This window comes from Chiloscyllium punctatum, chromosome 4 (assembly GCF_047496795.1).
Source record: "Chiloscyllium punctatum isolate Juve2018m chromosome 4, sChiPun1.3, whole genome shotgun sequence".
NCBI classification, from domain to species: Eukaryota; Metazoa; Chordata; class Chondrichthyes; order Orectolobiformes; family Hemiscylliidae; genus Chiloscyllium; species Chiloscyllium punctatum.
Window position 1 is genome coordinate 1,817,170 of NC_092742.1, and position 26,313 is coordinate 1,843,482.

Consider the following 26,313-nt stretch of genomic DNA (forward strand, 5'->3'; position numbering starts at 1 on the left):
TTTGTTGCCCCTCCCTACCTTGTTCTTTTTGGCTCCCTAAGCCACCTCAGAGGACAGTTAAGAGCCAACCACATTGTTCTGTGGTCTGGAAACTTGAGAGGCCAGACCAGGTAATGACAGCACTGGATGGGTTTTTATGACAATACTTGGTCATTACCATTAGGCTAGTTTCTTTTATTGAATTCAAATGTCACTATCTGCCATGGTAGGATTTGGGCTGACTTTCCTAAAACATTACCCTGGGCTCTATAATAGTCTATTGACATTACTGCTATGCTTCGGATAAAGTGTTTTTCTTTTCAGAAAGGCAATCTCTGCACATAAATCTTTTTTATCTCCCTTTTCTTGAAGAGTCAGAGAGTCATAGAGATGTAGAGCATGGAAACAGACCCTTCGGTCCAACCCGTCCATGCCGACCAGATATCCCAACCTAATCTAGTCCCACCTGACAGCACCCGGCCCATATCCCTCCAAACCCTTCCTATTCATATACCCATCCAAATGCCTCTTAAATGTTGCAATTGTACCAGCCTCCACCACTTCCTCTGGCAGCTCATTCCATACATGTACCACCCTCTGCATGAAAAAGTTGCCCCTTAGATCTCTTTTATATCTTTCCCCTCTCGCCTTAAACCTATGCCCTCTAGTTCTGGACTCCCCGACCCCAGGGAAAAGACCTTGTCTATTTAGCCTATCCATGCCCCTCATAATTTTGTAAATCTCTATAAGGTCACTCCTCAGCCTCCGACACTCCAGGGAAAACAGCCTCGGCCTGTTCAGCCTCTCTCTATAGCTCAATTCCTCCAACCCTGGCAACAGCCTTGTAAATCTTTTCTGAATCCTTTCAAGTTTCACAACATCTTTCCAATAGGAAGGAGATCAGAATTGCACGCAATATTCCAACAGTGGCCTAACCAATGTCCTGTACAGCCGCAACATGACCTCCCAACTCCTGTACTCAATACTCTCATCAATAAAAGAAAGCATACCAAATGCCTTCTTCACTATCCTATCCACCTGCGACTCCACTTTCAAGGAGCTATGAACCTGCATTCCAAGGTCTCTTTGTTCAGCAACACTCCCTAGGACCTTACCGTTAAGTGTATAAGTCCTGCTAAGATTTGCTTTCCCAAAATGCAGCACCTCGCATTTATCCGAATTAAACTCCATCTGCCACTTCTCAGCCCATTGACCCATCTGGTCTAGATCCTGTTGTAATCTGAGGTAACTCTCTTCGCTGTCCACTACACTTCCAATTTTGGTGTCATCTGCAAGAGTGTGTCTTTTGAGGATAATTATAGAAATACACATTTCTACATCTATATTGCTGACTGTATGTGTCAATCCAATACAGCATCAATATTGAATGAGTTTTGTTTTGATTTATTTTGCTTTGAGGTACAGCAGTGGGAAGTGCACAGAGAAATGTAGAAGAAAAGTCAAGTCAGTGGCAGTCACAGCGAGTCAAGACACAAGGGGTTCCTGGCAAGGTTGGATGGCATTTATTTTAATGCAAGGGGTCTTGCAAGTAATGTAGATTAGTTGAAGGTGCTTATTAGCATATGGGGATATGAGATCATTGCTGTCACGGAGACATGGTTGGGGAAGGAGCAGAAGTGGCAGCTCAATATTCCGGGGTATAGGATCTTCAGGTGTGACCAGAAGGGACGTAAAATAGGAGGTGGTGTTGTAATACTGTCTCAACTGAGTCCATTTGGGTACAACTTAAAACAAAAAAAGGAAGGACAGATATGTAGGCAAATTTCAGAGAAGTGACAAAATAATAAGGTAATAATAGGAGGAGATTTCATTTTCCCCAATATTAACTAGGAGTGACAAAACTATTTGTAAATTATTTACAGGGGGCAGAATTTTTGAAGTGTATCCAGAAGAGCTTTTGAAGTCAGCACATGGAAAGTCCTCCAGAGAGGAGGCAGTGCTGGAGCTAATTCTAAGGAGTGAAACTGGACAAGTGGTGTAGATGCCAGTGGGAAAGCTTTTCAGTGATACTGATCATAACTTAGTAAGATCTAAGGCAATCATGGAAAATAACAACCCTGGTCCAGAAATCAAGGTTTCAAACTGTGGGTCAATATTAATACTGGTCAAAGTGGACAGGGAATTACTACCGTGTACAACAACTACACTGGAGCAGTGTTTCAAAAAGAACACAGTGGAAGTACAGGACCAACATATTCCTGTAACGTAAAAGTGAGGAATGAGACCAAAAATTCCATGGAATCCTAGATACCGAGGAACGTACAAATTTGGATAAGGGATAAAAGTGAAGCTTAACGGTAGATAGCAAAGTCTCAACACTAGAAGTTCTCTAGTCATATAGAAACTGTGGGTGTGTTACTGAGAAAAGAAAGTAGGAAAGTTAAGGGAAACATGAAAAAAAACAACAAAATAAAGGGAAATCCAAAAGCATCTTATTTTAGGGGTAAGAAGATAATCAGGGAAGGATTTGGGCCATTAGGGACATTAGTGGCAAACTGAGGGTGGAGTGAAAGAATGATATATGTATGAACATCAAGGAAGAGGACTGTGACATACTTGAACAAATTACAAGTGAGAGGAAGAAGGTATTAGCAGTTTTAACAAGGTTATAATTTGATAAGTCCACAAATCCACAGTCCACTGATGAGCTCTATCTCAGGCTCAAAAACAGAAGTTGCTGAAAATCTCAGGAGGGGTGGCAGCATCTGTGAAGAGGAATCAGAGTTAATGTTTCCAGTGAACGGAGTTCTGAAGAAGCGTTACAAGGTGAGCTTTTTCAGCAACTTCTGTTTTTGTTTCTGATTTACACCATCCGCAGTTCATTCAGATCTTAAGCTGCTGAGAGAGGCAAGAAAGGTAACTACAGGGGCCCTGACCTTAATTTTCAAATCATCTTTGGCCTCAGAATTGGTACCAGAGGACTGAAGTCAGCTAATTCAAGAAGGGTGGGAGGGATAAACCAAGAAACTACAGACCAATAAATCTAACATCAGTGGTAGGGAAACCATTGGGAAAAAAAACACCTGAGGGAGAGAATTAATGGATTAGTTAAGGATAGTCAGGGAGAAATGCTGTCTGACAGTTCTGGTTGAGACTTTCAAGGGGATAAATAGATGTGTGGACAAGGATAGTGTAGTGGATACAGTTGACATTGACTCTAATAAGAATTGACAAGGTCTCGCATGGGAGTCTGATCAAGGAGGTGAGAGCTCAAGAATTGCAGAGCAATTTGGAAAATTAGATCCAAATTGGCTTAGTGGCAAGAGGCATAGGAACATAGGAGCAGGAGTAGGCCATTCAGCCCTTCATGCCTATTCCATCATTCAATGGGATCATGACTGAGCAGTGACCTAACTCCATATACCTGTCTTTGGCCCATATCCCTTAATTTCTTTGCCTAATAAATATTTATCTATCACAGATTTAAAATTAACAAATGATCTAGTAGACCCTGTTGCTTGCGGAAGAGAATTCCAAACCTCTGCCACCCTTTGTATAGAGCAATGCTTCCTAACCTCTCCCCTGAATGGTCTGGCCCTAATTCTCAGACTGTGCCCCTAGCTCTAAAATCTCCAATCAGTGGAAATAGTTTATCTTTATTTACCATGTCTTTTCCTGTTAATATTTTGAAGACTTTGACCAGGTGATCACTTAACATTCTAAACTCTTGAGAAAACAGGCCTAGTTTGTATGATCTGCCCTCATAACTTAATCTTCGTTTATGCGAATCCGCTATTTGTATTTGGCAAACTGGGGACATTATTTCAAAAGCGCGAACTTTTAAACCGTGTATTGGTAACAATGTGATTCCAGCCCCATTAGTTTAAATAGTGCTGCTATCACACAATTTTCTTATAATGCGGAATTACACGAGAACTTAACCACTTCATTACAGCAGAATTGACTTTAAACCTAAGCTGAACTTCCTTCAAGGCCAGTCTATCCTTCCTAAGGTGTGATGTCCAGATCTGCTCCGGGTACTCCAAGTGCAGTCTAATCAGGATTTTGTGGACTTGCAGTCTAACATTTGTCTCCTTATACTCCAGTCTTTGAGGTAGATATAAAGGCCAGCATCCCATTAACCTTACTGATTATTTTCTGCCCCTGAGACAGACGATGATCGTCAAAGGATGCTTTTGTGACTGAAAGCCTGTGTCCAATGGCATAATGCATTATTTGGTGCTGGGAGTCTTGCTGTTTGTACTGTACTTTAATGCTCTAGACATGAATGTAAGAGGTTTGATCTGTAAATTCATAAATCGCAGAAAAATCAGTGGTGGTAAATAGTAAAGTGGAAAGCTTAAAACTACAGGGGACGATGCAGGCAAGCTGGTCAGATGAGCTGCAAAGTGACAAGAGGAATTTAATCCTGGAAAGTGTGAGCTGATTCATTTGGGAGGATTGACAAGGCAAGGGAATACATGATGACTGATAAGACATTAGGAAATACAGAGGATGAGAGAAACTTTGATGTGCATGTCCACAGACCCTTGAAGACTACGAGACAGGTAGTGCTGAAGAAAGCATAAGGGATAGTTGCCTTTATTCTTGGGACATTGAGGTTATATTGGAACTGTATTAGGCATTACTCATACCACAGAGTAAGTACTATGAGCAGTTTTGATTGCCACACTATAGGAACTTTGTGATTACACTCGAGAGAATGCAGAGGAGATTCATCAGGCCTGTACTAGACTGATTCAGCTATGAAGACAGACTAGACACAACGGGGTTGGGGGACCTGACTGAACAAAAAGAACAAACAAAAGAACAAAGAGAAACACAGCACAGGAACAGGCCCTTCGGCCCTCCAAGCCTGTGCCTATCATCATGCTCTCACTAAACTTAAAAATAAACCTTCTGCCCTTATTCAGTCCATATCCCTCTGTTCCTTCCCTATTCCCTATCCAGATGCCTCTTAAATGTCACCAACGTGCCTGCTTCCTCCAGCTTTTCTGACAGTGTGTTCCAGGCTCCTACCAATCTCTGCATGAAAAATTTCTCTCACACATCGCTCTTAAACTTTCCCCTTCTCTCTTAAACCTGTGCTCCCTTGTAATTTAAACTTCAACCCTGGGAAACAGCTTGACTATCCACCCTATCCTTGCCGCACATGATTTTGTCGGCCTCCATCAGATCTCCTCTCAGCCGCTGACTTTCCAGTGAAAACAGTCCTAATCTTTTTGACATTTCCTCATAGCCAATGCCCTTGAGACCAGGTAACATCCTGATGAATCTTCTCTACACTCTCTCCAGAGCTTCCACATCCTTCTGATAGTGTGGCAACCAAAAGTGCATATACTCCAAATGCAGCCTAACAGGGGTTTTATAGAGCTGCAACATGGTTTGCCAACTCTTGTACTCCATACCCTGGACAATGAAGATAAGCATGCCATGTGCCTTTTTAATCATCTTGGTCAGCTGTGTTTCCACTTTTAGGGAACTTTTTGAGGTGTACAAAATTCTAAGGGTCATAAATGGGAAGTATCTTTTCCGTCTAATAGAGGGATCAGTACGAGGGGAGCAGGAGATATACAATCAATTTCAGGAAGAATGTTTTCACTTGGGAATGGGTGCATCTGGAACTCATGAAAGGATAGTAGAGGCAGAAACCCTCAAGATATTTAAGAACTATTTAGACGAGCACTTGAAATGTCACAGCATACAAGAGTAGCAACCAGATGCTGTAAATGGGACTAGGGTAGATTGTTGCTTGGTGACTGGCATGGAGACAATGGGCTGTAGAGTCTATTTCTGAAAATGTGTTGCTGGAAAAGCGCAGCAGGTCAGGCAGCATCTAAAGTTGCCCCTTAGATCCCTTTTATATCTTGCCCCTCTCACCGTAAACCTATGCCCTCTAGTTCTGGACTCCCCAACCCCAGGGAAAAGACCTTGTCTATTTACTCTATCCATGCCCCTCATGATTTTATGAACTTCTATAAGACTTCTTAGTCTTCCAGAGCATGGAGCTCAGTCCTGTCCCTCCTAGAGTTATTGCAGTTAATCAAGCAACCACACTAAGATCAGGACTGAGAGCTTCTGAAGAGAAGATTACAAAATATAAAATAACCATAGGATTAATTAAGAAAGCCCAAACGATCAGAAAAGCATACTTCTATAGGCACCATTGTGAATGACACATTAGCAAGACAAGGCAATCAAAATGCGTAATGGAGGGAATATTTCTGGACAATCCAGATAAGTGCAGGGTGATGCACTTGGGCAGGACAAACAAGGTAAGGAAATATGTGATAAATTACAGGACCCTGGGAAGAACTGAGGATTGGAGGGACCTTGTTGTGCATGTCGACTGGTCCCTTAGGGTAATAGACAGGTAGATAAATTGGTTAAGGAGGCATTTGGTATACATGCCTTTATTAGTTGAGGATAGAGTTTATGAGGAGCGAGGTTATGCTGGAACTGTATAAAACATTGGTTAGACCACAGCTATAATATAGTGTGCAGTTCTGGAATTCACATTACAGGAGGGATATTATTGCACTGAGGAGGGTGCAGAGGAGATTTACCAGGATGTTGCCTGGGCTGGACAGTTTCAATTATGAACAGAGATTGAATAGACTGGGGTGGTTTTCCATTGAGCAGAAGACCTTGAGAGAGGATATGATTGAGATATCTAAACTTATCAATAACCCTGTTTCACAGGTTTAAGGTAAGAGTCAGAAGGTCAAGAGGAGATGTGAGGAAAAACTTATAAGACCATCAGATGCAGAAGTAGAAATCAGGCCATTTGGCCCATCAAATCTGCTCTGTCATTCAAATGTGGCCGATAAGTTTCTCAACCCCATTCTCCCGCTTTCTTCCCATAACCTTTGATCCTATTGGAAATCAAGGACCTATCTGTCTCTGTCTTAAATATACTCAATGACCTGCTAATGGAAACAGCTTTTGACAAGCTGCCACACAGGAAGCTATTGAATAAGATAAGGGCCAATGGTTCAGAGGCAAGGTGTTAGCATGTACAGAAGCTGGGTTGTCTGGCAGAAAGCAGAGAGTGGCATTAAAAGGTCCTTCTCAGGATGGCAGCTGGTGACAAGTGGTGTTCCGCAAGGCTCAGTGTTGGGACCACAACTTATCATTTTAAAAATTTACAATCTAGATGAAGGAACTGAGGGCATTCTGGCTACCTTTACAGACAATATAAAGATAGGTAGGGGGACAGACAGTATTGAGGAGGCAGGAAGGCTGCAGACACACTTATCCCAGACACCAGTTTCTTCACTTGCTCTGCCTCCACCTTATCCCAGATCCAGCCTTCCAACTCGGCACTGCCCTCTTGAACCATCCTTCCTATACATCTTCCTTCCCACTTATCCGCTCCATCCTCCTTTTCGACCTATCATTATCATTCCCCACCTTCATCTCCCTGCAGCATTCCCAGCTACCTTTCCCCCAGCCCCACCCCATCCCATTTATCTCTCAGTCCCCTTGGGCCACCCCCTTAATTCTGGTGAACAGCTTATGCTCGAAACGTCGACTCTCCTGCTCCTCAGATGCTGCCTGATAGGCTGTGCTTTTTCAGCTTCACACTTTTCAACTCTGATCTCTAGCATCTGCAGTCCACACTTTCTCCTATTTGCAGAAAGATTTGGACAAATTAGGAGAGTGGGCAAAGAAGCGTCAGATGGAATACAACGTGGGAAAGTGAGAGGTCATGAACTTTGGTCGGAAGAATAGAGGCAGGGATCATTTTCTAAATGAGGAGAAAATCCAGAAATCTGAAATGCATAGAGACTTGGGAGTTCTGGTCCAGAATTCTCTCAAGATAAACTTGCAGTAGTTAGGAAGGCAAGTGCAACGATGGCATTTATTTTGAGAGGACTAGAATATAAAAGCAGGGATGTATGTTTGAGACTCTATAAGGCTCTGGTCAGACCACCTTTGGAGTATTGTGTGCAGTTTTGGGCCCCATCTCTGGAAGGATGTGCTGGCTTTGGAGAGAAGGTTCACGTGAATGGTCCCAGGAATGAAAAGCTTAACATATGAGGAATGTTTGAGGACTCTGGGTCTATTCTTGATGGAGTTTAGAAGGATTGAGGGGATCTAATAGAAAATTCTGAACAGCCTGGACAGAGTGGACGTTGGGCAGATGTTTCTATTGGTAGGAGAGACTAGGACCTGAGGGCACAACCTTAGAGTAAATGGAAGACCTTTTAGAACAGAGATAAAGAGAAACCTCTTCAGCCAGAGAGTGGTGAATCTATGGAATTCACTGCTATAGAAGGTTGTAGAGGTAAGGTCATTGAATATATTTATGATAGAGGTAGAAAGGTTCTTGATTGTCAAGGGATCAAAGGTTATGGATAGAAAGCGAGACAATATGGTTGAGAAACTTATTGGCCATGATTGAAAGGCAAAGTGGACTGGATGGGCTGAATGGCCTAATTTCTGCTCCTTTATCTTCCAATCTTATAGCCTAATCTGAGCTTGCCTCTAACACCAAGGGTCCTTATTTTACTCAGCAGCCTTTTATGTGGCACCTTGTCAAAGATCTTCTTGAAGTCCAGGTAGATAACATCCATTGACTCTTCTTGGTCTAACCTGCTCGTTTCTAGCTTGAACAATTCCAGCAGATATTTCAGCCATGACCTCCCATTGATGAAACCAGGCTGAGTTTGTCCTATTTTACCAGAAACTTTCAAATATTCAGAAATCTCATCCTTTACAGTGGACTCCAAACTCTTACTTCTTATCACCCAGAGATTCGTCGGAATCAGGAACTCACTGCCTCTATGGTCTGTACAGGCAGAAACCTTGACACATTTAAGAAGTATTTAGATGTGCACTTGCAATGCTAATGCATACAAGGCTTTGTGCCAAGTGCAGGAAAATGAGATTAGAATAGTGAGGTGGTTGTTTTTGACTGGCACGAACGCAATGGGTTGAAGGGCTTTTTTTCTGCGCTTTCAACCTTATGACTATATATTTCAATTAGAACATAGAACAATACAGCACAGAACAGGCCCTTTGGCCCACGATGTTGTGCCAAACATTTGTCCTAGCTTAAGCATCTATCCATGTACCTATCCAACTGCCGCTTAAAGGTCACCAATGATTCTGACTCTGCCACTCCCACAGGCAGTGCATTCCATGCCCCCACCACTCTCTGGGTAAAGAACCTACCCCTGACATCCCCCCTATACCTTCCACCCTTCACCTTAAATTTATGTCCCCTTGTAACACTCTGTTGTACCCGGGAAAAAAGTCTCTGACTGTCTATTCTATCTATTCCTCTGATCATCTTATAAACCTCTATCAAGTCACCCCTCATCCTTCTCCGTTCCAATTGATGCCTATTTCAGTGTGTGGAGCAACTACAATCGAGCAGATGAAGGTTAGTAACTGATCTATGCTTTACTCTGACCTCTGCTTCCTTCTACTGAATGATCTGTACAAGTTGGCAGAATATTATGCATACAAGAAGTTAAAGGCATAATTCACTCACAACTGAATTGTCATCAGAGATTCAGGTGAGGCCTTATCACACCTTTTACAAGAAAGAGAGAATTTAACAGTGGCAAAAACATTGCAGATTGTTTCACATAAGTTCTACAGCTGTGGAAAGAAAGATAGGTCATTTAAAACAGTCTGCAAAGTACATCACAGTAAAGCAGAAGGGAAAGTTCTCGAAACCCAAGCAGATTCAAAAGATGAAAACGCTATAAAACCTATATTAAAAAATTCCTTTCTTGTGGAAGTCAACAATTCTGAAATCAAATACTCAGGTGCAAAACTGAAGGTTTCTAACTGTAGCCAGTGTCTAACATTATCAGATCAGCTGAAATGGTTTAAAATAACATTACAGGGCTTGATGGAACAGCATTAAAAGTAATAGGCCAACATACATTAATACCCAGGTACAAGCGAAGAGGAATTGAGAAATCTATTTCTGTCATTCAGAATCAAGAACGTTCTCTATTGAGCATGATGTGGAGGTGCCAGTGTTGGACTGGGGTGGACAAAGTTAAATATCACACAATGCCAGGTTATAGTCCAACAGGTTTAATTGGAAGCACTAGCTTTTGGAGCACTTCCAAATAAACCTGTTGGGATTATAACCTGGTGTTTTGAGAGTTTTAACTCTATTAAGCAGAAAGTCATGTTTAAACTTGTAAGATGTTTCAGACTGCACTTAAGTCTAAGGAAGTGAATTTAGATGCAAATTCCCCAAATTGTTCACAGGTTTAGGTAAATTGCATTCAGACGACCGTATTATCTGAGGGGATAAAGTGAAACCAATCTGCTAATACACACCAAGAAGACTGTCACTGCTTGGGTAAAGTTAAAGACCATACCTCCAAGATAATGTGCCTGTATGGTTAGAGTACCAAAACCAAATGGTCCAATATTATTTAACCATGGCATCAATGATAAGGTCAGTATTTGTTGCCCGTCCCTAAATGTCCTCAAACCTAGTTCTCTAGGTTATTTCAGAAGGCAAATAAGAGTAAACCACATTGCTTGTGGGTCTGGAATCACACGTGGACCAGACTAGTGAAGGACATTAGAAAAGTCTTCCCTAAAAGGAAATTATTGAACTAGAGAGGTTTTCTAACAATGTTTACATGCCATTGGGCTTGCTTTAAATTCCAGATTTTATTGAATTAAAATTTCACAATCTGTCATAGTGGAATTTGAATCCATGCCCACACAGATTATCCTGAGGTTTTGGAATATTAATCCAGTGATGTTATTAATAATCTACCACCACTCAAGAAGCTTGATACCTTCCAGGACAAAGCAGCTCACTTGACTGGCACATCTACAAACATTCACTCCCTCCACTACTAATGCTCAGTGTTAATAGAACGTAGAACATAGAACATTACAGCGCAGTACAGGCCCTTCGGCCCTCGATGTTGCGCTGACCTGTCATACCAATCTGAAGCCCATCTAACCTACACTATTCCATGTACGTCCATATGCTTGTCCAATGACGACTTAAATACACTTAAAGTTCGCGAATCTACTACCATTGCAGGAAAAGCATTCCATACCCTGACTACTCTACTCTCTGAGTAATGAAACTACCTCTGACATCTGTCCTATATCTATCACCCCTCAATTTAAAGCTATGCCCCCTCGTGCTCACTGTCACCATATACTTGGAAAAAGGCTCTCCCTGTCCACCCTATCTAATCCTCTGATTATCTTGTATGTCTCTATTAAGTCACCTCTCAACCTTCTTCTCTCCAACGAAAACAGCCTCAAGTCCCTCAGCCTTTCCTCGTAAGACCTTCCCTCCATACCAGGCAACATCCTAATAAATCTCCTCTGTACCCTTTCCAAAGCTTCCACATCCTTCTTATAATGCGGTGACCAGAACTGTACACAAGACTCCAAGTGCAGCCGCACAGAGTTTTGTACAGCTGTAGCATAACCTCATGGTTCCAGAACTTGATCCCTCTATTAATAAAAGCTAAAACACTGTATGTCTTCTTAACAACCCTGTCAACCTGGGTGGCAACTTTCAAGGATCTGTGTACCTGGACACCGAAATCTCTCTGCTCATCTACACTACCAAGAATCTTACCATTAGCCCAGTACTTTGCATTCCAATTACTCCGAGCAAAGTGAATCACCTCACACTTGTCCACATTGAACTCCATTTGCCACCTCTCAGCCCAGCTCTGCAGCTTATCTATGTCGCTTTGTAACCTACAACATCCTTCGTCACTATCCACAACTCCACCGACCTGAGTGTCGTCTGCAAATTTACTAACCCACCCTTCTACGCCCTCATCCAGGTCGTTTATAAAAATGACTGTGGGGAACCTTATCGAACGCCTTGCTGAAATCCATTACACTACATCAACCGGTTTACTCTCATCTACCTGTTTGGTCACCTTCTCAAAGAACTCAATAAGGTTTGTGAGGCACGACCTACCCTTCACAAAACCGTGCTGACTAACCCTAATCAAATTATTCTTTACTAGAAGATTATAAATCCTATCTCTTATAACCTTTTCCAACACTTTACCAACAACTGGAGTAAGGCTCACTGGTCTATAATTACCAGGGTTATCTCTACTCCCCTTCTTGAACAGGGGAACCGTAGTTGCTACCCTCCAGTCTTCTGGCACTATTCCTGTAGACAATGACGATTTAAAGATCAATGCCAAAGGCTCGGCAATCTCCTCCCTGGCTTCCCAGAGGATCCTAGGATAAATCCCATCCGGCCCAGGGGACTTATCTATTTTCACACTCTGCAGATTTCTAATACCTCTTCCTTGTGAACCTCAATCCCACCTAGTCTAGTAGCTTGTATCTCAGTATTCTCCGCGACAACATTGTCGTTTTCTAGAGTGAATACTGTCGAAAAATATTCATTTAGTGCTTCCCCTATCTACTCTGACTCCACACACAACTTCCTACTACTATCCTTGATTGGCCCGAATCTTACTCTCGTCATTCTTTTATTCCTTAAATACCTGTAGAAAGCCTTAGGGTTTACCCTGATCCTATCCACCAACAACTTCTCATGTCTCCTCCTGGCTCTTCTGAGCTCTCTCTTTCGGTCTTTCCTGGCTACCTTGTAACTCTCAAGTGCCCTAACTGAGCCTTCACACCTCATCCTAACATAAGCCGCCATCTTCCTCTTGACCAGACATTCCACTTCTTTCGTAAACCATGGCTCCTGCGCTGTACAGCTTCCTCCCTGCCTGACAGGTACATATTTATCGAGGACACTCAGGAGCTTTTCCTTTAATAAGCTCCACATTTCTAATCTGCCCATCCCCTGCAGTTTCCTTCCCCATCCTATGCTTCCTAAATTTTGCCTAATCGCATCATAATTGCCTGGAGGAAGAAAGCCTCATCTTCCACCTCGGAACACTTCAACCCCAGGGCATCAATCTGGACTTCAACAGTTTCCTCATTTCCCCCTCCCCCACCTCACCCTAGTTCTAAACTTCCAGCTCAGTAACTGTCCCCATAACTTGTCCGGACTTGTCCTACCTGCCTATCTCCTTTTCCACCGATCCACTCCACCCTCTCCTCCTTGACCCATCACCTTCATCCCCTCCCCCACTCACCCATTGTACTCTATGCTACTTTCTCCCCACCCCCACCCTCCTCTACCTTATCTCTCCAAGCATCAGGCTCACTGCCTTTATTCCTGATGAAGGGCTTTTGCCCGAAACGTCGATTTTGCTGCTCCTCGGATGCTGCCTGAACTGCTGTGCTGAACAGCACCACTAATCCAGAATCTGGTTTCCAGCATCTGCAGTCATTGTTTTGACCTTGCTGCCACACCTGCTGAGCTTATGGGCGACACAGTGACACAATGGTTAGCACTGCTGCCTCACAGCGCCAGAAACCCGGGTTCATTTCCCACCTCAGGTAACTGACTGTGTGGAGTTTGCACATTCTCCCTGTGTCTGTGTGGGTTTCCTTCCACAGTCCAAAGATATGCAGGTCAGGTGAATTGGCCATGCTAAATTGCCCGTAGTGTTAGGGGTATGGGTGGGTTGCGGGTTGATGTGGACTTGTTGGGCTGAAGGGCCTGTTTCCATACTGTAAGTAATCTAATCAATTTGTGTATTTTCTTCAGATTTCCAGCAGCAACAGTTCTTTAGGTTTTTAGTTAGGATATTGGAGTTAGTTAGGAGAGTTAAATACTGAATGGTATAAATGTAGTGAGGGATAAAATATTGAAGCTGTTTAACATCTTTAAAAGTGGATATATCCCCAAGTCCAGATAAAATGTACCTAGACTCTTAGAAAAAGCAAGGGAGGAAACAGTGACTAACACTTTTTGAATCCTCTCCAGTTACAGGCATGATCCCAAAAGACGAGAGGCCAGCTAAAGGGAGTAGTATTTATAGGCGAATGGTCTAGCTTCATGGTGGGAAAATTATCACAATAAATTCTGGGAGATAGTATAAAATGTCATTTGGAAAGGTATGGATTAAGGAAGGACAGTCATCGTGGATTTGATAAGAGAAGGTCACATTTGACCGACATGACTGAGTATTTTGATGACGATCGATGAGGAGAGTGTATTTCATGTTGTCCATATAGACCTTAGATTTTTGACAGACTGATCAGTAAATAGAAAGTTCCTGAGATCCCAAAGCAAGTAACAAGTTGGATCCAAAAACAGCTCAGTATCAGGAAATAAAAGGTAATGTCAAGCAGCTGCGTGAGTGACAGGACTGTAGTGATTGTAATAAGATGAGCTAGCTAGATCTCATAGAATATGAAACAAAAACAGAAGTTGCTGGAAAAGCCTTGCAGATCTGGCAGCGTCTGTGAAGGTAATTCAAAGTTAACGTTTTGGGTCCGGTGACCCTGCCTCAAAACGTAACTCTTTGTTTCAGATTTACAACATCTGTAGTTCTTTTAATTCTCATAGAATATGAGTTCCCTGATTGGAGCTAATCTGGTCTAATTATGGAGTCCTGGTTGACACATATGAACAGGAGTGTCAGAGATTCTGGCACTCTGATAGCCGACTCTGAACAGGCAGGTACTGGAGTCAAGGACTTTTCATAGAACATAGAACATAGAAAAGTACAGCACAGATCAGGCCCTTCGGCCCACAATGTTGTGCCAAGGATTATTCCTAATCTAAAATATAATAACCTAACCTACGCACCCCTCAACTCACTGCTATCCATGTGCATGTCCAGCAGTCGCTTAAATGTCCCTAATGACTCTGCTTCCACCACCACCGCTGGCAACGCATTCCCTGCATTCACAACTCTCTGCGTAAAGAACCTACCTCTGACATCTTCCCTGTATGTTCCTCTTAATATCTTAAAATGATGACCCCTTGTTTCAGTCAATCCTGCCCTGGGGAAAAGTCTCTGGCTATTGACTCTACGCAAGCCTCTCATTGCCTTGTATAACTCGATCAGATCACCTCTCTTCCTCCTTCTCTCCAGAGAGAAAAGTCTGAGCTTAGTCAATCTCTCTTCATAAGGCAAACCCTCCAGTCCAGGCAGCATCCTGGTAAACCTTCATTGCACCCTCTCCAAAGCCTCTGTATCTTTCCTATAATACGGCGACCAGAACTGGACACAATATTCCAAGCGTGATCTCACCAGGGTCTTGTAGAGCTGTAGCAAAACCTCGCAGCTCTTAAACTCAATCCTCCTGTTAATGAAAGCCAAAACACCATCGACTTTCTTAACAACCTTATCAACTTGGATGGCAACTTTGAAGGATCTCTGCACTTGAACACCAAGATCCCTCTGTTCCTCCACACTGCCAAGAATCCTGTCTTTAATTCTATATTCAGCATTCGAATTTGACCTTCCAAAATGCATCACTTTGCACTTATCCAGCCCAGCTCGGCATCCTGTCTACGTCACACTGCAGCCTGCAGTAGCCCTCGATACTATCAACGGCACCTCCAACCTTTGTGGCATAGGCAAATTTAGTAACTCACCCCTCAACCTCCTCATCCAAGTCATTTATAAAAACTACAAAGAGCTGAGGCCCGAGAACAGAGCCCTGCAGGACACCACTCACCACTGACCTCCAGGCAGAATACTTTCCATCTACAACCACTCTGCCTTCTGTCAGCCAGCCAATTCTGAATCCAGATAGCCAAATCTCCCTGTATCCCATACTTCCTGACTATATGAATGAGCCTACCATGGGGAACGGAGGCTCAGTGGTTAACACTGCTACCTCACAGTGGTAGGGACCTGGGTTCAATTCCTGCCGTGGGCAACTATCTGTGTGGAGTTTGCATGTTCTCCCTATGTCTGCGTGGGTTTCCTCCCACAGTCTAAAGATGTGCAGGTCAGGTGAATTGGCCATACTAAATTCAGGAGAGGAAAGGTCACACCGCTTGGAGTTTTTTTATTGGCCTCCGCAGAGTTCCAGGGAGGTGGAAGAGAGGATTAGCAAAACTATTCTGAGTAGGAGTGCAAGGAACAGGGTGGTCATTATGGGGGACTTTAATTTCCCAACTTGACTGGAAATGTAATAGCTCTAGTACGTTGGATGGATCAGTTTTTGTCCAATGTGTACAGGAGGGTTTCCTGACACAGTATGTCAAACAGCCGACAAGAGGGGAGGCCCCACTGGATCTGGTGCTTGGTAATGAACCAGGCCAGGTGTTTGATTTAGTTGTAAGTGAGCACTTTGGAGACAGTAACTATAATTCAGTTACGTTTAGTTTATCGATGGAAAGGGATAGGTACATGCCACAGATCAAGAGTTATCAATGGGATAAGGGCAATTATAATGCGATTAGGCAAGAATTAGGATGCATAGAATGGGATAGTAAAATGCAGGGGATGCAGACAATGGAAATGTGGAGCTGGTTTAAGGAACAGATATTGCGTGTCCTTGATAGGTATGTCCCTGTCAGGCAGGGAAGAAGTGATAAGGTAAGGGAACTGTGGTTTACGACAGAAATTGCATCTCTTGTTACGAAGAAGAAGGAGGCTTATATGTTGATGAGGTAAGATGGTTCAGATGAGGCGATAGAGAGTTACAGATCAGCGAGGAAGGATTTAAAGAGAGAGTTAAGAAGAGCAAAGAGAGGACACGAGCAGTCTTCAGCAAATAGAATAAAGGAGAACCCTAAAGCTTTCTGTAGGTGTGTGAGGAATAAAAGGATGTCTAGGGAAGGAATAGGGCAGTCAAAGACAGAAGTGGGAAGTTGAGTGTGGATCCTGTGGAGATCGGAGACGTGCTAAATGAACATTTCTCATCGGTGTTCACTCAGGAAAAGGAGACTATTGTAGAGGAGAAGTATGAGGTACGAGATATTAGACTAGAAAGGATCAAGGTTAGTTACGAACAGGTGTTATCAATTCTAGAAGGAGTGAAAGTAGGCAAGTGCCCTGGGCCGGATGGGATTTATCCAAGGATTCTCTCGGAAGCTAGGGAGGAGATAGCAGAGACTTTGGCTTTGATATTTGAGTCGTCATTGTCTACAGGTTTAGTACCAGAGGACTGGAGAATTGCAAATGTTGTGCCCTTGTTCAAGAAGGGCAGCAGAGATGGCCCAGGTAATTATAGACCAGTGAGCCTTACTTCTGTTGTAGGAAAGGTTTGGAAAGGATTATAAGAGATAGGATTTATAATCATCTAGCAAGCAACAATTTGATTCCAGTTAGTCAACATGGTTTCGTCAAGAGCAGGTCGTATCTCACAAACCTCATTGAGGTTTTTGAGAAGGTGACCAAGCATGTGGATGAGGGTGGGGAAGGTCTCGTGGTATACATGGACTTCAGTAAAGCCTTTGATAAGGTTCCACATGGTAGGCTAATGGAAAAAATGCAGAGGCATGGAATTGAGGGTGATTTAGCAGTTTGGATTAGAAACTGGCTTTCTGAAAGAAGGCCGCGAGTGGTGGTTGATGGAAAATATTCAGCCTGGAGTCTGGTTACTGGTGGTGTGCCACAAGAATCTGTTTTGGGACCACTGCTGTTTGCCATTTTTATGAATGACTTAGACGCAGGCATAGGTGGATGGGTTAGTAAATTTGCAGATGACACTAAAGTCGGTGGAGTAGTGGACAGTTTGGAAGAATGTTATAGGTTGCAGGGGGACTTGGATAAACTGCAGAATTAGGCTGAGAGGTGGCAATTGGAGTTTAATGTCGCTAAATGTGAGGTGATGCGCTTTGGGAAGAATAACAGGAAGGCAGAGTACTTGGTCAATGGAAAGATTCTTGGTAGTGTGGATGTGCTGAGGGATCTTGGAGTCCATGTACATATATCCCTGAAAATTGCCACCCAGGTGAACAGTGCTGTTAAGAAGGCATACGGTGTGTTAGGTTTTATTGGTAAAGGGATTGCGTTCCAGAGCCGCAATATCATGCTACAACTGTACAAAACGCTGGTGCGGCCACACTTGGAATATTGTGTACAGTTCTGGTCCCCATATGTCAGGAAGGATGTGGAAGCATTGGAAAACGTGCAGAGGAGATTTACCTGGATGTTGCTTGGTCTGGAGCGAAGGTCTTATGAGAAAAGGCATTTGATAAGGTTCCCCATGGTAGGCTTATGCGGAAAGTCAGGAGGCATGGGATAGTGGGAAATTTGGCCAATTGGATAGAAAACTGGCTAACCGGTCGAAGTCAGAGAGTGGTGGTAGATGGTAAATATTCAGCATGGAGTCCAGTTACAAGTGGAGTTCCGCAGGGATCAGTTCTGGGTCCTCTGCTGTTTGTAATTTTTATTAATGACTTAGAGGAGGGAGTCGAAGGGTGGGTCAGTAAATTTGCAGATGATACAAAGATAGGTGGAGTTGTGGACAGTGAGGAGGGCTGTTGTCGGCTGCAGAGGGACTTAGATATGATGCAGAGCTGGGCTGAGGAGTGGCAGATGGAGTTCAACCCTGCCAAGTGTGAGGTTGTCCATTTTGGAAGAACAAATAAGAATGCGGAATACAGGGTTAATGGTAGGGTTCTTAGTCAGGTGGAGGAACAGAGGGATCTTGGGGTCTATGTACATAGATCTTTGAAGGTTGCCACTCAGGTGGATAGAGTTTGTAAGAAGGCCTATGGAGTATTATCGTTCATTAGCAGAGGGATTGAATTCAAGAGTCGTGAGGTGATGTTGCAGCTGTACAGGACTTTGGTTAGGCCACATTTGGAGTACTGTGTGCAGTTCTGGTCGCCTCACTTTAGGAAAGATGTGGAAGCTTTGGAGAGGGTGCAGAGAAGATTTACCAGGATGTTGCCTGGAATGGAGAGTAGGTCGTACGAGGATAGGTTGAGAGTTCTCGGCCTTTTCTCGTTGGAACGGCGAAGGATGAGGGGTGACTTGATCGAGGTTTATAAGATGATCAGAGGAATAGATAGAGTAGACAGTCAGAAACTTTTTCCCCGGGTACAACAGAGTGTTACAAGGGGACATAAATTTAAGGTGAAGGGTGGAAGGTATAGGGGAGATGTCAGGGGTGGGTTCTTTACCCAGAGAGTGGTGGGGGCATGGAATGCGCTGCCCGAGGGAGTGGTAGAGTCAGATTCATTGGCGACCTTTAAGCAGCATTTGGATAGGTACATGGATGGGTGCTTAATCTAGGATAGAAGTTCGGCACAACATCGTGGGCCGAAGGGCCTGTTCTGTGCTGTATTGTTCTATGTTCTATGTTCTATGTTCTAAAAGGCTGAGAGACTTGAACCTGTTCTCATTGGAAAGAAGAAGGCTAAGGGGGGATTTAATAGAGACATATAAGATGATCAGAGGATTTTCCTAAGATGATGACGTCAGCTTATACGAGAGGGCATAACTACAAATTGAGGGATGATAGATTTAAGACAAATGTTAGAGGCAGGTTCTTTATGCAGAGAGTGTTAAGGGCGTGGAATGCCCTGCCTGCTACTGTAGTCAACTCAGCCACATTAGGGAGATTTAAACAATCCTTAGGTAAGCACATGGATGATTTTGGGATAGTGTAGGGGGACGAGCTGAGAATAGTTCACAGGTCGGCGCAACATCGAGGGCCAAAGGGCCTGTTCTGTGCTATATTGTTCTGTGTTCTATGTTCTAAATTGCCCATAGTGTTAGGTGCATTAGTCAGGGGTAAATGTAGGAGAATGGGTCTGGGTGTGGTCTTGTTGGGCCGAAGGGCCTGTTTCCACACTGTAGGGAATTAAAAGAAAATGCCTTGCTGAAGTAAATGTGTAAATAAAGGGTGACTTAGTGACAGGATATCAGCCTCTGTGGAGTTATTTCAGTGGCGATGAGAGTAAAATATGATCCTGAAGAAACCCCAAATCAAATATTACTGTTGCAAGCTGTCATGAATCCTTATGGTCAGAGAATTCTGTCTGTCAGTTCTGAGATATTTTTACATAAAGTAGCGTGGCGAGTGAGTTAGGTCATGGCATGTCCTCATCGCTTTGTTCCCTGTTAGGCATCTGCAGATGAAGTTGCAGAGATATCCATTCTTGCCAAATACTCTGTAGAGGTGTTCTTCTTCTTCCCTACATAGGTTGGGAGTGCCATAGTGTGTTGTAGCCCTTTTGAACAGGGTCCTAATGCAGCTTCTCTTGTTTGTCTTTGGGTGGTTGCTGTTGTAGTTCAGGACCTGGTCAGTGTATGTGGCCTTCCTATACACTATTCACCATTCTGTGTTTTTTGTACCACACAACCATTGTTGGTTCCCTCCTCTCTTGTAAATCTGATCCCTGTGAGTATGGTGTTGATAATCCAGTGTGTATTCTCAATTTCTGTTCTCTAAATGATAACAAAGGTGTCATCTATGTATCAGATCCAGAGTTTGAGTTGGATTTGTGTTTGTTCCAGTCCTTGCATCACTGCTTCTGCTATGAGCCCAGAGATGGGTGAGCCCATAGGTGTCCCACTGATCTGTTCATATAGTTGGTTGTTGAATGTGAAGTGTATCTTCAAGCACAGGGCTAGTAGTTTGAGCATGCAGACCTTGTTGATAGGTTCCCAGTCGTGTTGTCTGTTCTGTTTGTCTCTCTGGCTCAAGTTTTGTCAATTGAACAGTGCCGTTACATCGAATGAGATCATTGCATCATCCTTGTCTATGTTTATGTTCTTAATGTTGTCCAGAAATTCCTGTGATGATTGGATGGAGTGCTTGGATCCGCTAATAAGATGTTTTCATTTGTGTTGGAGTTCTTCTGCCAGTTTATGCAATGACGGTGTCAGCAGTGCTGCAATGGGTCTAAGTAGTATTGTCTGATTTGTGTAATTTGGGTAACTGTAAAATCTCAGAGTATTGTTGCTTTCTGGTTTCATCCTTTGTAGATCAATGCTTTTTATTAGTCTGTTTTTTTGAAGGTTCCGTTGTGTGTTCTTTATTTTATTGGTTAGCTGTGGCATGGGTCACACTCCCTCTGCAGGTGGGTGTCAGTCTCTGCAAGTAGTTTCTCTGCTTTCTGTGTATATTTGGTCTTGCCCTCAATAACCATCATTCTGTCTTTATCTGCTGGTATTATGGCTATGTTCTTGTCATTTTTGAGAGTTTTTATGACTTTTCTCTCTTTGGTGTTGAGGCTGTCTGTTTGTCTTTGCTAGTAAAAGGGTACAATAGTTTGTCTGACTGTTTGTTGTGTCTCTTTGGTTAGTCTGTTAGTTCCGACTTACATTATAGTGCAGTTAGGAAGTCTGTTGTTTTTACGTCCCTGTGGTCGTAGTTGAGTCCCTTGGCTAATACAGCTTTTTCTGTGTCTGTAAGCTATCTGTTGGAGAAGTTTCTAACTCAGGTGTCTGTCATGTTGCCTTCTCTGCTGTTGGTTAGCGTAGTCATTTTGTCTTGTAGTGCTGTTCACTTTCTGGACATGGTTCTGATCTGTCCTGTGATGATGGCCTGTTCGATTGTGGTGGTCCACTCCTGATTGGTTGTTTTTGAAATTAATGATTTTTGGCAGACAATTTCTTGTCTGTACCTGTGTAGTCTGTTCAGTGTGTCCGTACCATAACCAAAGAAACACAACAAACATGTCAGACAAACTATTGTATCCTTACTAACAAAAAGACAAACGGATAACCTCAACACCAAATAAATATATACCAATCTTTTCCTAGCTACTATCAGTTCTGAAGAAGAGTCACCGGATCTGAAATATTAACTCTGCTTTCTCTGCACAGATGCTACCAGAACTGCTGTGTTTTCCAGCAATTTCAGTTTTTGTTGTTCATTGGGCAGTTAAGAGTCAACCACATTGCTGTGGGTCCAGAGTCACCTGTAGGCCAGGCAAGGTAAGGATGGCAGATTTCTTTCACATTAGAGAATCAGGTGGTTTCAGCAATGGTTTTATCGTCATCATTAGAGTCTTATTTTCAGATTTTTTAAATAATAAATTCAAACACCACCATCTGCCATGGTGAGAACATAGAACATAGAACATAGAACAATACAACACAGAACAGGCCCTTCGGCCCACGATGTTGTGCCGAACTTCTATCCTAGATTAAGCACCCATCTATGTACCTATCCAAATGCCGCTTAAAGGTCGCCAATGATTCTGACTCTACCACTCCCACGGGCAGCGCATTCCTTGCCCCCACCACTCTCTGGGTAAAGAACCCACCCCTGACATCTCCCCTATACCTTCCACCCTTCACCTTAAATTTATGTCCCCTTGTAACACTCTGTTGTACCCGGGGAAAAAGTTTCTGACTGTCTACTCTATCTATTCCTCTGATCATCTTATAAACCTCGATCAAGTCACCCCTCATCCTTCGCCGTTCCAACGAATAAAGGCCGAGAACTCTCAACCTATCCTCGTACGACCTATTCTCCATTCCAGGCAACATCCTGGTAAATCTTCTCTGCACCCTCTCCAAAGCTTCCACATCTTTCCTAAAGTGAGGCGACCAGAACTGCACACAGTACTCCAACTGTGGCCTAACCAAAGTCCTGTACAGCTGCAACATCACTTCACGACTCTTGAATTCAATCCCTCTGCTAATGAACGATAATACACCATAGGCCTTCTTACAAACTCTATCAACCTGAGTGGCAACTTTCAAAGATCTATGTACATAGACACCAAGATCCCTCTGTTCCTCCACCTGACTAAGAACCCTACCATTAACCCTGTATTCCGCATTCTTATTTGTTCTTCCAAAATGGACAACCTCACACTTGGCAGGGTTGAACTCCATCTGCCACTCCTCAGCCCAGCTCTGCATCATATCTAAGTCCCTTTGCAAACGACAAATGCCCTCCTCACTGTCCACAACTCCACCTATCTTCGTATCATCTGCAAATTTACTGACCCACCCTTCAACTCCCTCATCTAAGTCATTAATAAAAATTACAAACAGCAGAGGACCCAGAACTGATCCCTGCGGAACTCCACTTGTAACCGGGCTCCAGGCTGAATATTTACCATCTACCACCACTCTCTGCCTTCGACCGGTTAGCCAGTTTTCTATCCAATTGGCCAAATTTCCCTCTATCCCATGCCTCCTGACTTTCCGCATAAGCCTACCATGGGGAACCTTATCAAATGCCTTACTAAAATCCATGTACACTACATCCACTGCTCTACCCTCATCCACATGCTTGGTCACCTCCTCGAAGAATTCAATAAGACTTGTAAGGCAAGACCTACCCTTCACAAATCCGTGCTGGCTGTCCCTAATCAAGCAGTGTCTTTCCAGATACTCATAAATCCTATCCCTCAGTACCCTTTCCATTACTTTGCCTACCACAGAAGTAAGACTAACTGGCCTGTAATTCCCAGGGTTATCCCTATTCCCTTTTTTGAACAGGGGCACAACATTCGCTACTCTCCAGTCCCCTGGTACCACCCCTGTTGACAGTGAAGACGAGAAGATCATTGCCAACGGTACTGCAATTTCCTCTCTTGAGATTTGAACCCACGTTCCCAGAATGTTACCTGAGTCTCAATTAATAGTTGCATGATAATAATATTGCTTTCCCCTAAATGGGAAGAGACTGCAAAGGGGTAGAAAGGAACTAAGTCATGGTAAGAGGAAATGAGGCAGCAACAGATGGGTCTGCCCAGGAAGTCTTGTTTGTGGATTTTTGGAGGAAGGAAGAAGCCGGCTGTATGGGGTTAGAGGATTGTGACTTGGGAACTTGGGGAAGTTAGTGGTCATATCCTGGGGACTGTCCATATGAGTGGGAGGCTGCTTGTGAGATGGGGATGGGAGGATCCCCAGATGAGATGAGGTTAGTGACAGTCGTGGAAACAATAGCTTGATGTTCAATGGTGGGGTTATGGTTCAGAGGAAGACAAAAGGAGTTGTCTGAGAGCTGTCGCTCAGCCTTCACAAGTTAGGTACCAGTACACCAGACAACTTCAGATGTCAGCAGATTTGATTACAATATCAGGATTGGATCTCAGATCACGGCGTCCAGTCAGTTCAGAAAGAGGTAGGTTAGAATGTGTGAGGAGAGCAGAGAAATTAAGGCAATGAACAGGTCAAGTCCAGGTAGGAGACCAGAGGGAAGGCTCCAGGTGGAGAGTGCCTGTTGAAAGCAGGGAAGGAGTCTGTGGGACAGGGAAAAGACTCCTATCCAACAATATGGGCACAGGAGCAAACAGGACAGAAAAAAAATCTGATCTCATGTTCTGCCCAAAATTCATTGAGGTGAAGGCATGAAGTGTTCTGTATGGTTGTTCCCAGCACAGCTGATCCATTTTCAACTATTATACTTCCTATTAACACACATTCAGCATATATCTCTCTCCTGACTTATCATTAGCAATCTCTTTGTCTGCTTCTCATCTTTTTTCTCTCTCTGGGCACAGTTTCCATCTCTCAGACTCGTTCCTACTCACCAATCCCATTCTCCTCCATTCGTCACCACTTCCATCATCTGCATAAGTACCATTTTTCCCAGCTGCTTTCAGTCCTGACAAAGTATCATGGGACTTACCCTTGGCTGAGAAGATTAGGGTGAATCTAAAGAGGTCCTTTAAGTATATTAAAGGAAAAATAATAACTAGAGAGAGAATAGGATCCCTCAAGGATCAAAGTGGACATATGTGTGTAGAACTACAGCAGATGGGCGAGGTCCTCAATGAATATTTCTTCTCTGTGTTTACCATGAGAAAGACATGAAGACTTGGGAATTTGGGGAAGTTAGTGGTAATATCTTGGGGACAGTTCATATCACAGGTAAGGAGGAGTTGGATGTATTAGAATGTATGAAAATGGATAAATCTCCTGGTCCTGACCAAATGTATCCAAGAACACTACAAGAGGCTAGAGGAGAAATTTCCACGGCCCTGGCTGGTATTTTTGCATCATCGTTAGCCAGGGTTGAAATCCCGGAAGACTACAGGATAGTGAATGTTGTGCCCTTATTGAAGAATGATTGCAAAGAAAAACCTGGGAACCATAGACCAGTAAGCCTAACATCTATGGTGGGTAAGTTACGTGAGAAGATTCTGAGATAAGATATACATGCGTTTGAAAATGCAGGATTTGATTAGGAATAATCAGCATGGCTTTGTGAGTGAGAGATCGTACCTCACAAATTTGTTAGAGTTGTTTGATGAAGTGACCAGGAGGGTTGACAAGGGCTGGACGGTAGATGCGGTGTTTATGGATTTCAATAAGGCCTTTGATAAGGTTCCACATGGTAGGCAGCTCTGGAAGGTTAGATTGCATCAAATCCAGGGGAAGCTGGCAAATTGGATGCACAATTGGATTGATGATAGTAAGCAGAGGGTAATAGTGGAAGGATGTTTGTTAGACTGAAGGCCTGTGACTAGTGGAGTGCCTCAGGGGTCGGTGCTGGCCCATTACTGTTTATTGTCCATATCAATGATTTAGATGAGAATGTACAAGGCATGATTACTAAGTTTGCAAATGACACCAAAATAGTTGGTCTCATGGACAGTGATGAAGGTTATCAGAAATTGCTGCAGGACCTTGATCAGCTGGGGAAGTGGGCTGAGAAATGGCAAATGAAGTTTAATATACATAAGTGTGAAGTCTTGCATTTTGGAAAGTCAAATCAAGGTAGGAGTTTCATGGTGAATGGTCGGGTCTTAAGGAATGTAGTGGAACAGAAGGACCTTAGAGTTCACGGTACACGGTTCCTTGAAAATAAATCACAGGCAAACAGGCAGTGAAGGAGGCTTTCAGCACACTGGCCTTCATCAGTCAGGGCATTAAGTGTAGAAGTTGGGAAGTTATGTTGCAGTTGTACAGGACGTTGGTGAGGCTGCACTTGGAGTATTGTGTTCAGTTTTGGTCACCTTGCCATAGGAGGGATATTATTAAAGAGTGCAGAAGAAATTTACAAAGGTGCTGCCAGGACTCAATGATCTGAGTTATAGGGAGAGGTTGCACAAGCTAGGACTTTTTTCTTTAGAGTGTAGCAGACTGAGAGGAGATCTTATAGAAGTGTCTAAAATCATGAGAGGGTGAATGCACTCAGTCCATTTTCCAATTGAAGGGGAATCGAAGGCTAGAGGGCATCAGTTTAAGGTTAGAGGGGAAAGAATAAAAGGAAACCTGAGAGGCAACGTTTTTACACAGAGGGTGGTACACATATGGAATGAGCTACCAGCAGACATGGTTGAGGCAGGTACATTACCAACATTTACATAGAACATAGAACATTACAGCGCAGTACAGGCCCTTCAGCCCTCGATTTAAAAGGCATTTGGACAAATACATGGATAAGAAAAGATTAGAAGGATATGAGTCAAGTGCAGGGAAATGGGGTTTAGCATGGATGACCATTTTGGTTGGCATGGACCACTTGGGGCCAATGGGCCTGTCTCCGTGCTATAGGACTCTATGACTCCATGACTTGAAATGTTAACTCAGGTTTTCTCTACACAGATGGCACCAGATTTGCTGAGGTTCTCCAGCACTTTCTGCATTTGTTTCAGATCTCAGTATCCACAGTTCT

The 26,313-nt window shown here is 43.3% G+C and overlaps 1 protein-coding gene across 4 annotated transcripts in view; it reads right to left on the reverse strand.

Moving 5' to 3' along the window:
* The window catches only part of tmem63c (transmembrane protein 63C), a 400,240-nt gene that overhangs the window by 43,833 nt on the left and 330,094 nt on the right, over positions 1 to 26,313 (reverse strand). The window lies entirely within an intron of this gene.